The sequence below is a fragment of the Diceros bicornis genome, chromosome 1 (genome assembly GCF_020826845.1).
Source record: "Diceros bicornis minor isolate mBicDic1 chromosome 1, mDicBic1.mat.cur, whole genome shotgun sequence".
NCBI lineage: Eukaryota > Metazoa > Chordata > Mammalia > Perissodactyla > Rhinocerotidae > Diceros > Diceros bicornis.
The window spans coordinates 31,185,763-31,199,220 of NC_080740.1; positions in this window are offsets into that span (position 1 = coordinate 31,185,763).

The following is a 13,458-nucleotide window of genomic DNA, read 5'->3' on the forward strand; positions in this document are numbered from 1 at the left end:
ATAATATGGATGGTCCATGATTTATGTACCATTATCTTATTGTTAGACATTTAGTTTGTTTTGATTTAAAAATAACATAAATGATATAAATTATGATAATATAAAATAAATATTTATAGGTTTTTAAGGTATCTGATTCTTATTGCCAAATTGCCTTTAGAAATGTTATCTAAAGTTACATTCACATCAGGCACTGAATGAAGTGTCTGTTTCACTGAGCCCTAGCCAAATCTGGAAATATTCATTTTGATAAAATAGTCAACAATCAAAAGGGGGAAAAGATAACATTGCTTTTTAAATGTGAATTTCTATGTTTCTAATATTGTTAAACATTTCTTCATGTGATTATTGGCATTTTTATTTCCTTCTTTTCTGAATTGTTCATTCACGATATTTTCCCCAAGTTTTAATTGGGGTTTTCTTCTTTTCCTTATTAATGTGTAAGAGCTTTAATAAATTAGGGCTATTAAGACTAACAATTTTGAAATGCTTTTTCTCTTTAGTGGTGGTGGTTGGTTGGTTGACAGATTATGCGTGTCCACACGAAGGAATGTTTGTGAATGGGGAGATAAGTAGACAAGCAGGGTCAAAGGAATTGTCAGAAAGCTTATGCTATCTTAAGCATGACTATGTTTGGAATACCTTGCTGAAGGTGGTGTCAGCAAATCAAGAAGGGGAAGAAGGCTGGAAGAAAATGGTTCTCATGGATAAGATATATTTGGGGAGTTTCCCATATATTTGTATTACAAGCACGGCATTAGCAGATTAGAGGCTCTCTCAAAGATCTACTCAGAAGTTAATTCTTTGAACCACGATGGAAATCTTTCTTTTGCACAATGAATAAGTCTTTCGGCTAAACATGGATAAAAGCTTTTGCTCAATATGGCCTGATAACTCCAGTTGGCTCACAGCAGCAAAACTGTCTGTCTCAAAGTGTCTTATTACAATAAAATCAAATTTAACCTCTTAAACCCAAGACGTAAATCACTTGCTTTTCTTTTATTTCAAACAATTTGTGAGTATATTATCATAAATGCTACCTGTCAAAAGACTGATAGCTGTCAGTAGCTCAAAAATATGAATAAAATTGAAAACGCATTTGAATATGGAAACCATAATAGCATTTTGTAAAGAGGTGACAATAATAAGAGGTTATGGCAGACAAGAAAAATTCTCAAGAATAGGGAAATCGAGAAACTTTCTTCAGATTAAATAAGCTCTCAAATCAGTCTCACCAGAGTTGTATTTCCACCAAACATAACAGTCAATAAACTACTTATTGACAGTTGGTAGTCTGTAGCAATGGCAAATTGAGTTTACCTTGTGAATTTTTGTGTTGAAAGTATGTATCAGGTTGCAGAGCATAATTTCAAAACTACACAATCTGAGTTTATATTTCTTTCCAAATGATACCTGATATCTTCATTAATGTTTCTCTAAGGACGTAAAAATTAATCTCACCTGAATTATAAAACATACTTTTAATCATTACCTAGGATGAATAAAACCAGATGCCTTTTAAAAGATCCAAGTCAATATATTTCAGATGAAAGAAGTTTCATCCAAATTTTAGAACTCAATTTGTGTCTCTTTTGCATTTTCTGGTTTAAAAAACATAGTATTACATGCAACTACTTGGATGGATCTCGAGTATTATACTGAGTGAAAAAAGCCAATCTCAAAAGGTCATATACTTCATGATTCTATTTATATAACATCCTTGAAATGACAAATTATAGACATGAAGAAGAGATTATTGGTTGTCAGGGGATGGGGTGGAGGTGGGTGTGACTAATAAAGGGATAGCATAAGAGAATTCCTTTGTGTTGCTGGAACAGTTCTGTATCTTGATTGTGGTAGTAGTTACGGAAATCTATGCATGGCATAAAATTACATAGAACAATACACACACACGCAAGCACACACAAATAAGTACATGTGAAAATTGAACGAAGTCTGCATTCTGTTGAATGGTATTGTACTAATGTCAGTTTCCTTGTTTTGATATTGTACTTCAGCTACATAAGATGTCACTGTTGAGGGAAAATGGTTGAAGGGTTCATGGGACTCTATGTATTAATTTTGCAACTTTCTATGAGTCTAATTATTTAAAAATACACAGTTTTTTAAAAATATGGTTTCCATTCATCCACACTTTTAGCCTCATATAGACAATTGTCAGAAAGAAAGCAGATTAGAACTTTGAGCAGCCAAATTATATGTCACAAAACCATGCACTAACAATAATTCATTTTACTTATTGGAGAATTCTTCAGGTTTCCCTTCTGTGCCTCCTTGCTCTTACTTCAAACATATTTCTAACATACCTGGGAATCTGGCTTCCACAACTACAGCAGATACATTCATTCCATCGGCCAGTCATTTATTCTTTGATTTACGTTTATTTATTCACATTATTTTGCTGATTGTGCCAAGTAATGTGATAAGCATGAAGTCCTAATGAATTATGCAATTTCTGCCCCAAAGAGCTTATGGCTTAGAGCAGGAATCGACTTGATGGCACTAACAACAAAGTGAGATCTCAGACAGAAATGAGGACCAGGTTATTGGAAACTGGAGGAAAGGTGATTCTTATCATAACGTGGCAAAGAACTCGGCTGAATTGTGTTCTAGTGTTTTGTGGAAGGTAGAATTTGTGAGTAGAGAAATTTGCTATGGAGATTTCTAAGCAAAGTTTTGAAGTGATGGCTTGGTTCCTCCTGACTGCTTATAGTAAAATGAGAGAGGAAAGAGATGAATTGAGGAGAGAACTATTAAGCAAAAAGGAACCAGAAGTTGAAGATTTGGAAAGTTCTCAGCCTATCCATATGGAAAAAATGAGAAAGATTGCTCTGTAGAGAACACTAAGGGTGTGGCTGAGCTACCATTTGATAAAAGAGATCACGGATGTGACTCATGGACTTAATCAGCCATCTCAGCAGAAGCCAGGAACAGAGATGGGAATATACCAGCAGAGACACCACCAGTTTGGACTAAAGGGAACAGAGAAAGTGGGACAGAATGAAGGAAAGCTGTCAAACTTCTTAGATTCTGCAGGATGTGACCAAAGAGCTATTCAGCTGTGAACGTGCACTATTCTTTGAGTAAAGGTAAGAATGACCCTGAAGGCAATTCAACGATCATCAAGGCTCCACTGTCACTACAAACCCAGAGGGCAAGGCTATTTCCTCCTTGGTTTCAGAGGGTAGGGCCCTTGCAGAGAGCCACCTTAGTGGCCCAGGAAGGTGAGACATTAAGCCCAAGAGACTATTCTGGATCCCGAACATCTAATGGAATTTGCCTTGCTAGATTTTGGACTTGCTTGGGACCCATCACCCTTTTCTTCTTTCCTATTTTCCTTATTTAGAATGGGAATGTCTGTCCTATGCCTTTCCCACCGTTGTATTTCAGAAATACATAGCTTGTCGGGAAAGGAATTTCGCCTCGCGATGAATCATACCTCAAGGCTCACCTATATGTGATTTAGATGATATTTAGATGAGACTTTGTAATTTAGACTTCAGAATTGAAGCTGGAATGAAATAAGACCTTTGGGGCTTTTCGGATGGAATAGATGTATTTTGCATGCAGGGAGATTTGTGGGATATTCCTGAGATTCTGAAGGACTCAGTCTGACACAGCACTGTTGGATCTTCCTCAAGCTCTGCACAGATTTTTGCACTTACTTCCACCTTGGATCCTCTAAGCACTTTCTCCACTTTTGCTAGTTGTTATCAGATTCTTCTCCCAGGAAGGGTAGTACCCTTTCTTTGGGGGAGTGTGTGTTAATGACTTTTTTGTTTTCCTGGCTTGTAAGACATGTTGGTAGACATCTTTTTATTTCCCTATGATTTTTATCACACAGTGATTGATCTTACTGCGTTGTCCATACTCATCTCTATTCAGAATTTCTGGGGATTCTTTTACCTAGTTTTAAAATATGTCATCTGTAATTTTTTTTTTCCCCTACAATCCTGATTAGTTTGTTTTGCTTTCACATAGAATTTTTGGGAGATTAAAAAACTCCATTGTCATATGTACTAAACTAAACGTAGTATATAAGACATATACTACAGCCTAGCACTCTTACTCGTGGATATATACCAGTGAAAATGCAAACATATGATTCCAAAATATGTGGGAAAGAATATCCATAGCAACACTAATTGTAATAGTTCAAACTTGAAACAACTCAAATGTCATTTGGATAATGGGTAGATAAATCTTGGTGAAGTTATACAATGGAATTCTATAAACCAATGAAAACGAATGAACTACAACTATATGTAACAACATAGATGTAACTCATAAACATAATATTGAGAAAAAGAAGCCAGATAAAAGAATAAATATTGTATGTTTTTATTATATCAAGTCCAAAACTGTTAGAAGAAAAAATAGTGGTTACTTTTGTAAGGGAGATGTCTTAGTCTGCTCAGGCTACTATAACAAAAATACTTTAGACGGGATGGTTTTAACAACAAACATTTATGTCTCATAGTTCTGGATGCTAGGAAGTCTAAGACCAAGGCACTGGAAGACTCAGAGTCTAGTGAGATCTTGCTTCCTGGTTTATAGACAGCTGTCTTTTTGTTGTGTCCTCACACAGTGGAAGGAGGAAGGGAGCTCTCTGGAGTCTCTTCTATAAAGGCACTAATCCCATTCATGAGGGCTCCATCCTCATGACCTAATCATCTCCCAAAGGCCTTGCCTTGCCTCCTAAAACCATCACATTGGGGATTAGGATTTCAACATATGAATGTTAGGGGGACATAAATATTCAGTCCATTGCAGGGAGGAGAGGATAACGACTGGAAGTGGACACAGGAGGGCTTCTGGGTTTCTGGTAATGTTTTGTTTCTTGATCTAGGGGCTGGTTAAACTGATATATTTACTCTGTGAAAATTCATTCATCTGTACATTTGTGATCTGTGCACTTTTTTTCTGTGTATGTTAAATTATGATTAAAATTTTACATAAATTATTATGTACGTAGTAGCAAAAATGCACTGAAATGCTAAATGATTTGCACGTTAATGAAATGAATCCAACTGAACAAAAAATGGGAAGAGAAAACATACATTTAAAGAACTCCCCTGCCATAATGATAAGTCCCTATAAGCATATTATACCTGCACATGAAAGGAAGAGTTAGGCCTTTGGGTTATCAACTATCACATTCAAAAGGCTGAAAAAGATACGTGCAAAATTTAACAGTTTTGAAAGTACACATTCTGTGTTAGGCCTACGAAGAATGAAAAAAGATTTCTCACCCACCTTTGATAAAAATAAACATGACTTTCTTTGCTTAAATATCATCTAGAGACAGTTCTATGTTTCCCCATAAAAGTAGGTTCAGTGACTTGGAGTTTCTCATCTGGTGTAAGAAACTTAGAAGTTGCCGTTCTGTCTTAACATTAAGTATAATGCTGAACAAACTGAAAAAGCAACAACTCTTCTTAGATCTGTCAGAGAAGTGAGGTCATAAGGCAAACCATTGCCCCTCAAGTTAGAAAGACAGACAGGCAGGTACAGAGAATCCCAACCTACAGGAGTAGAAATTCATGAGCAGAAACCTCAGCAGAACCAGTGCCAGGGTAGGAAAACCCAAGCTGTAATTGATGAATTGCTGGAGGCTCAGTGTATACAAGTCTGAGAGCTAAAAACTATAGGGGGACCCAGCGATAGAGGGTACAACACTTTTGTTAGTTGTACCTTCAGGAGTTCTGCCAGTTCCTCACATATTTGAATATCAGAGAAAAATCCCCTTGTGCTTCTGGCAAGGGGAATGGAAAGGTAACCACTTTTGAAATACACTAGAATATAATACAGCTTGCCCTCAGGAGAAACCATTTTATCAGAGTCTAACTTGATAGGGTGTTATCAGAGCCTAACCTACTTGAGGGAAGGAAATACCTTACTTTAGCTCCCTGTAGCCATCCTGTGCCACTGGAGAAGGGAAAAAGAGAGAGGAAGAGAAGGAAAGAAGCACTGGTAAAGTACGCAGTCCAGAGACACAGGCTCACCAAAGGCTGAGACCTAATCACAGCACTAGAAAATGCTTCCCCTCCCCCCATGTCTTACCACTACATTATTAAAGGCCTACTTACTATAGTTCCTTTTCCCAGTACATCATGTCCACCATCAACCAAAAATCACAAGGCATACTAAAAGACAAAAAAGCACAGGTTGAAGAGACCGAACAAACATCAGAACCAGAGTCAGATATGGCAAGAATGCTGGATTTATCAGACAGGAATTTTTAAAAACTATGATCAATATGTTAAGAGCTTTCATGGAAAAAGTAGACAACATGCAAGAACAGATGAATAATGTAAGCAAAGAGATAAAAACTCTAATGAGGAATTTAAAAAATACTACAGATCAAAACACTGTGACAAAAATGAAGAATGCCTTTGATGGGCTCATTAGTAGATTGGCCATGGCTGAGGAAAGAATCTTTGAGCTTGAGGATATGACAATAGAAACATCTAAAATTGAAAAGCAAAGAGAAAAGAGACTGAAAAAAATAGAACAGAATATCCAAGGACTGTAGGATAACTAAAAAAGGTGTAACATGGGCATAATGGGGACTATCAGAGGGAGAAGAAAGAACAAAAGGAAAAGAAGCAATAATGACTAAGAATTTCCCCAAATTAATGTCAGACACTAACCAAACCACAGATGCAGGAAACTCAGAGATACCAAGAATGATAAATACCAAAAGATCTACACCTAGGCTTATCATATTCCAACTTTAGAAAATCAAAGATAAAGGAAAAAAATCTTAAAGAAGCAGAAGAAAAGAAACACCTATAGAGGAGTAAAGATAAGAATTACATCCAACTTCTCAAAAAGCATGCAAGCAAGAAGAGAGTAGAGTAACATATTTAAAGTGTTGACAGAAAAAAACCCACCACCCTAGAATTTTGTACCCTGTAAAATTATCTGTCCAAACCGAAGGAGAAATAAAGACTTTCTCAGACAAATAAAAGTTAAAGGAATTTTTTGCCAGTAGACCTGCCTTGCAAAAAATTTAAAAGAAGTTCTTCAGAGAGAAGGAAAATGATATAGGTCAGAAACTTGGCTCTACATAAAGAAAGAAAGAGCACTGGAGAAAGAATTAGTGAAAGTAAAATAAAAACTTTTATTTTTCTTATTCTTAATTGATCTAATAGATAACAGTTTATTCAAAATAATAATAGCAACAATGTATTTGGATATATATATAAATTATACATAATTATATCATATATAATCATATATGTGTACATATATGATTACGTATGCTTATGTATATGTAAAATAAGTGACAGTAATGAAACAAGGGACAGAGGGAAATATTAGGAATATTTTGATATTGTAAGGTACTCACACTACCCATGAAGAAGTATGGTGTTATTTTAAAGTGTATTTGGATTAGTTGTAAATATATACTGTGACTTCTAGGGTAACCACTAAAAAAAGTTTTTAAAAAAGTATAACTGATATGCTAAGAAGTGAGTGAGAGAAAATGAAATCATATAAAATGCTCGATTAAAACCACAAAAGGCAGAAAAAACATGGAAAACAAAAAATAGCAACAAAAGCAACAAATAGAAAACAGTAACAAAAATGGTAGATATTAATCAAACCATATCAACAATCTCTTTAAATTTCAATGGTCTAAGTACACCAACTAAAAGACAGAGATAGTCAGAATGGATCAAAAAACATGATCCAACTGTATGTTGTTTATAGAAAACCCACTTTAAATAGAAAGATACATATAGATTAAAAGTAAAGGGATGGAGAAAGATACACTAATCAAAAGAAAATGGAAGTAGCTATATTAATTTCAGACTGAGCAGATTCCAAGCAAGGAAAGTTGCCAGGGATAACAGGGGCACTACATAATGATGTGGTGTTAATACTTGCAAGAAGACATAGCAATTCTTAATGTGTATGCACCTAACAACAGAGCGTCAAAATACATGAGGCAAAGACTGAAAGAACTGCAAGGAGAAATAGATGAATCCACTCTTATAGATGGGAAATTTCACACTCTTCTATCAGAAATGGACAGATCCAGTAGACAGAATTTCGGTAAGGATATAGTTGAACTCAACAGCACCAACAACTGACTGGATATAATTGATAGTTATAGGTACTTCATCCAACAACAGATGATTACACATTCTTCTCAAGTTTACATGGAACGTTCACCAAGATAAACTATGTTCTGGGCCATAAAACATACCTTAACAAATTTAAAAGCATAGAAATCGTATAATGTCTGCTCTCAGGTCACAATGAAACTAAACTAGAAATCAATAAGAGAAAGATAACTGGAAAATCCCCAAGTATTTGGAGATTAAACAACATACATCTGAATAACACATAGGTCAAAAAAGAAACCTCAAGATAAAATTTAAAAATATTTTGAACTAGGGGCCAGCCCAGTGGCATAGTGGTTGAGTTCGCGTGCTCTGCTTTGACAGCCTAGGGTTTGCGGGTTTGGATCCCAGGTGCGGACCTGTGCACTGCTTATCAAGCCATGCTGTGATGAGCATCCCACATATAAAATCGAGGAAGATGGGCACAGATGTTAGCCCAGGGCCAATCTTCCCCAGCAAAAAGAGGAGGATTGGCAACAGATGTTAGCTCAGGGCTAATCTTCATCATATATATATATATATATATAACTAAATGAAAATGAAAATACAACTTGTCAAAATTTGTGGGATACAGAGAAGGCAGAGCTAAGAGGAAATTTATGGCATTGAATGTATGTATTAGAAAAGAAGAAAGATTTAAAACCTATAATCTAAGATTCCATCTTAGAAAACTAGAAAACAAAGAGCAAATTAAATCCAAAACAAGCCAAAGAAAACAAATAATAAAAATTTGAGTAGAAATCACTGAAATTGAAACAAGGAAATCAATATAGAAAATCAACAAAACCAAAAGCTGATTTTTAAAAAAAGATCATTAAAATCGATAAGCCTCTAGCCATGCTAACTAGGAAGAAAAGAGAGAAGACACAAATAACTAATATCATAAATGAAAGAAGGGGCATCACTACAGATCCCATGACATTAAAAGGATAATAAGGGATTATTATGAACAACTCTATGCCCACAAATTTAGTAACCTAGATGAAATGGGCCCACTCCTTAAAAGACACAATCTACCAAACCCTGCACAAGAAGAAATAGACAATCTGAATAGGACTATATCTATTAAAGAAATTGAGTCAATAATTAACCTTCCAAAGCAGAAAGCACTAGGATCAGATGGGTTTGCTAGTAAATTGTACCAGACATTTAAGGAAGAAATTATACTAATTCTCTACAATTTCTTCCAGAAGATAAAAGCAGAGAGAATGCTTCCTAACTCATTCAGAGGTTAGCATTACCCTAATACCAGAACCAGACAAAGACAATACAAGAAAAGAAAACTACAGACCAATATCTTTCATGAATACAGATGCAAAAATCTTCAACAAAATATTAGCGAATCAAATCCAACAATGTCTAAAAAGAATTATACACTGTGACCAAGTGGGATTTATACCAGTATTCAAAGTCAGTTTGACATTCAAACATCAATTGATATAATCCATCACATCAACATGCTAAAGAAGAAAAATCACATGATCATATCAATAGAGGCTGAAAAAGCATTTGAAAAAATCCAACACCCATTAGTAATAAAAACTCCTAGCAAACTAGGAATAGAGGAGGAACTTCCTTAACTTGATAAGGAATATCTACAAAACTCCTACAGCTAACATCATACTTAATGGTGAGAAACTCAAAGCTTTCCCACTAAGATCAGGAACAACTCAAATTAAAACAATGAGATACCACTACACACTTATCAGAATGGCCAAAATCTAGAACACTGACAGTACCAAGTGCTGACAATGATGTGGAGCAAGAGGAACTCTTATTCATGGCTGGTGGGAACGCAAAATGGTACAGCCACTTTGGAAAACAGTTTGTTGGTTTCTTAGAAAACTAAACACACTTTTGCCATACAATCCAGCAATTGCTGTCCTTGGTATTTACCCAAATGAACTGAAAGCTTATAGTCACATAAAAACCTGCACATGGATGTTCATAGCAGCTTTATTTGGAATTGTCAAACCTGGAAGCATCCATGATGTCCTTCAGTGGGTGAATGGATAAACAAACTGTGGTACATCCATACAATAGAATATTATTCAGCACTAATAAGAAATGAGCTATCAAGCCATGAAAAGACATGGAGGAAACTGAAAGTTTATTACTAAATGAAAGAAGCCAATCTGAAAAGGCTACATACTGCATGATTCCAACTATGTGACTGACATTCTGGAAAAGGCAAAACTATGGAGATAGTAAAAAGATCAGTGATTCCAGGCGTTAGGGAGGAGGGAGTAACGAATAGGCCAAGCACAGAAGATTTTTATGGCAGTGAAACTACTCTGTACGAGACTACAATGGACATATGTCATTATACATTTGTCCAAACCCACAGAATGTACAACACCAAGAGTGAACCCTAAGGTAAACTGTGGACTTTAGGTGATAATGATGTGTCAATGTACATTTCATCAACTGTAACAAATGTTCCACGTCAATGGAGGGTGTCCATAGTAGGGGAGGTTGTACATGTGGTGGAGGGCCAGGGGGTATATTGGAACTCTGTACTTTCTGCTCAATTTTGCTGTGAACCTAAAACTGTTCTCAAAAACTTAAGTTAATTAATTAAAAAAAAAACTAGGTTCACAAAACTTACACAAATTTTCATACTCATATTTAGAACGTTCCTACACACTGAACTGTCTGTGAAAACTAGAGAGAGATGGTTTATTCAATTGCTTTTAGAATCATTAACACCACTTAGGTCTTATTTTTTGAGCTTTGAGGCAACACTTTTTCTCATGGCAGAAATATAGAGAAATTCTCTTCTCATGCTAGTTGGGAGTTAACATACACTCTTTTCCATTATAATATTGAAGATTTCCATTTCATATTTTTATATAATCCTCTATGATTTTTATATTTTTAGAGAGAAAAATATTTTATTATCTGTATTGAAAATAGCTTCTTGGTATTTCTATTGAGGCTCTAAAAAGAATATATGCTAACAATTATTTTATTAATCTCATTTAGGCTAGCATGAATACAAAAGTATGTGTAATTTCACTTTACTGCTAATACATAATACATTGTGTTTAGATTGCTTATATAATGAAAAGAAATTTTTTTTAATGTGATTTTTTTTTTATTACAGAAGGAGTAACTCAAGTACCAGAAGAAAAACAAAGCCAAGTATATACTATCAGGTATATTTTCTGATTATCTGCAGGTGGTAATGTTTATGAAGAACTAGGCAATTTTTTAAAAAAATGTTCATCCCTGAACAGATCTTTTGCTGTCATGCTAGTCTGTGTCTGTGCCCACTTCCAACTGCACCTGTTATATTCAGAGATCATGTTGTATATAATGATATAATTATCTGCTTTGGGAGATTATTGATATGTTATGAATGAAAGATAATGGATCAGTTACTACGTGTGATTGTAATTTTTAAAAATGTTACCAATCTATTTGGAAAATGAACTTCATGAAGAATGAACAGAAATCAATTTTCAAGACTTAAGGAGTCCTGAGAACCAGTTGGAGACATATTCAAAAGGATGTCCCAGGGTCTCCGAGGCAGAAAGATTCTACCTACTCACTGAGAATTTTTTCATGTGTTTTTAAAAAATAACTCCCAACATATTTATAGAAATGACCATCTGATGTTTCAAGACTTCATTCTCCACTAGAGAGTATTTCCTTCATACCAAATTTACTACCTTACTTCCAATTATTTTCAACTTCATTCTTCTCTGATTTTACTTAATCATCTATCCTCTAAAGAATTCCTATAAATGGTCCTAATAACTATCTTTTACCTATCTTCCATGATTTCCAACTACTCTTCTATGCATTACCCTCTCTTCTGACTTTGTAGGGATAACGAGCTTTGACTCACCTGCTCAGGCCTCGTGAGGGATGTCTGAATGTCACCGTGGTAGTAAGGTACCATGGCAAGGCCCTAGTGGGAATGAGAGAGGGCTCAAGTGATGAGGGATATATCCGGCAGAATGAGTTTAAGTTCTCTTAGTTGGGAGAGAATAAGAGGTAGACAGAGGTACATAAAACTACATTCTGAGGCTGACAGGTCTTGAAAGCCAAATTTAATCCATTACTTCAAGGAAATAAATCTTGGTTTTGCAGCTTCTCTCTATTCAAATGAATGGGTAGTCAAAATTCAGGCCCCAGAAATATTGCTGTGTCATCTCTGTGTTAATGAGCCTGGAGGGGCGTGTGTGTGTGTGTGTGTGTGTGTGTGTGTGTGTGTGTGTGTGATATGATAATGCTCTCAAATAAACTAGGCTGAACATTAGTTTCTGAGCCTTCTACTTGTAGAGGTAGTTTGGGAGTAATTAGTATTAGGGGGAATAATTATTAGCAACCTCATTATATCAAAGTGCCCTAACATAGGACAAATAAACCAGCTATTTCTTCACAGCCTGATTTTAAATCAATATTGTTAAGAAATGTCCCCACAAATGCTGAAAATCTAGGGAAACTTGCTTCATTAAGAGTCCATAATTAATGATGCAGTAACCATTTCACAACTGTGGGCTGGCATATAGAAAAAAATTCTCTCAAAATCTTCAAGACAGATTTAATTCTAGGTCTTTCATTACAAACTTTTAGAAAGCATAATTCTAAACAATGTATTTTCTAAAATGTCGTAGACATTCCAATAACATTTTCAAATGGCTGCAGAAGAGAGAAGGAAGAATCATTTATTGATCAAAACCAAGAGAAAAAGAATCACTGACTCAAACGGCTAAGGTTAAGGAAAGATTTGAGGTCACAAAATGTATTTTTAGTTTGAAAATGCAGGAAGTAAAGGAATAACAGACCACATAGGTAGTATTTTGTAATTCTAATTTCAAGGATTTGGGGTGAGAACTAAAATTAACTCCTTTATGTAGGAGAAACATTTATAACCCAGCATCCTACGTAGTTTCCTCCTCACTAATTTGTTCCATGTGGATCACTCTCCAGCTGGACCCTCAGTCACTCTTGTCTAGCATGGTGCTAGGTAGGAAAAGATTTTCTACATCTGGAACAGGCTTTCCACAAATACTTAGGGATTAGGGAAATTTAAGGATAATGACTGGATTGGAATGCAATTTCCTTGAGCATTAGAACAGTGGTTCTCAAACTGTAGCCTGCATCAGAATCACCTGGAGGGCTTGTTAAACCACAGACTGCTGGCCTCACCCACAGGGTTTCTGATTCAGTAGGTCTAGGGTGGGACTAAGAACCTGCATTTTTAGCAGGTTCCCAGATGATGCTGATGCTGCTCATCTTGGGAGCACACGTTGAGGTCCACTGTTCTGGACCAGTGGTCTCAACCCTGGCT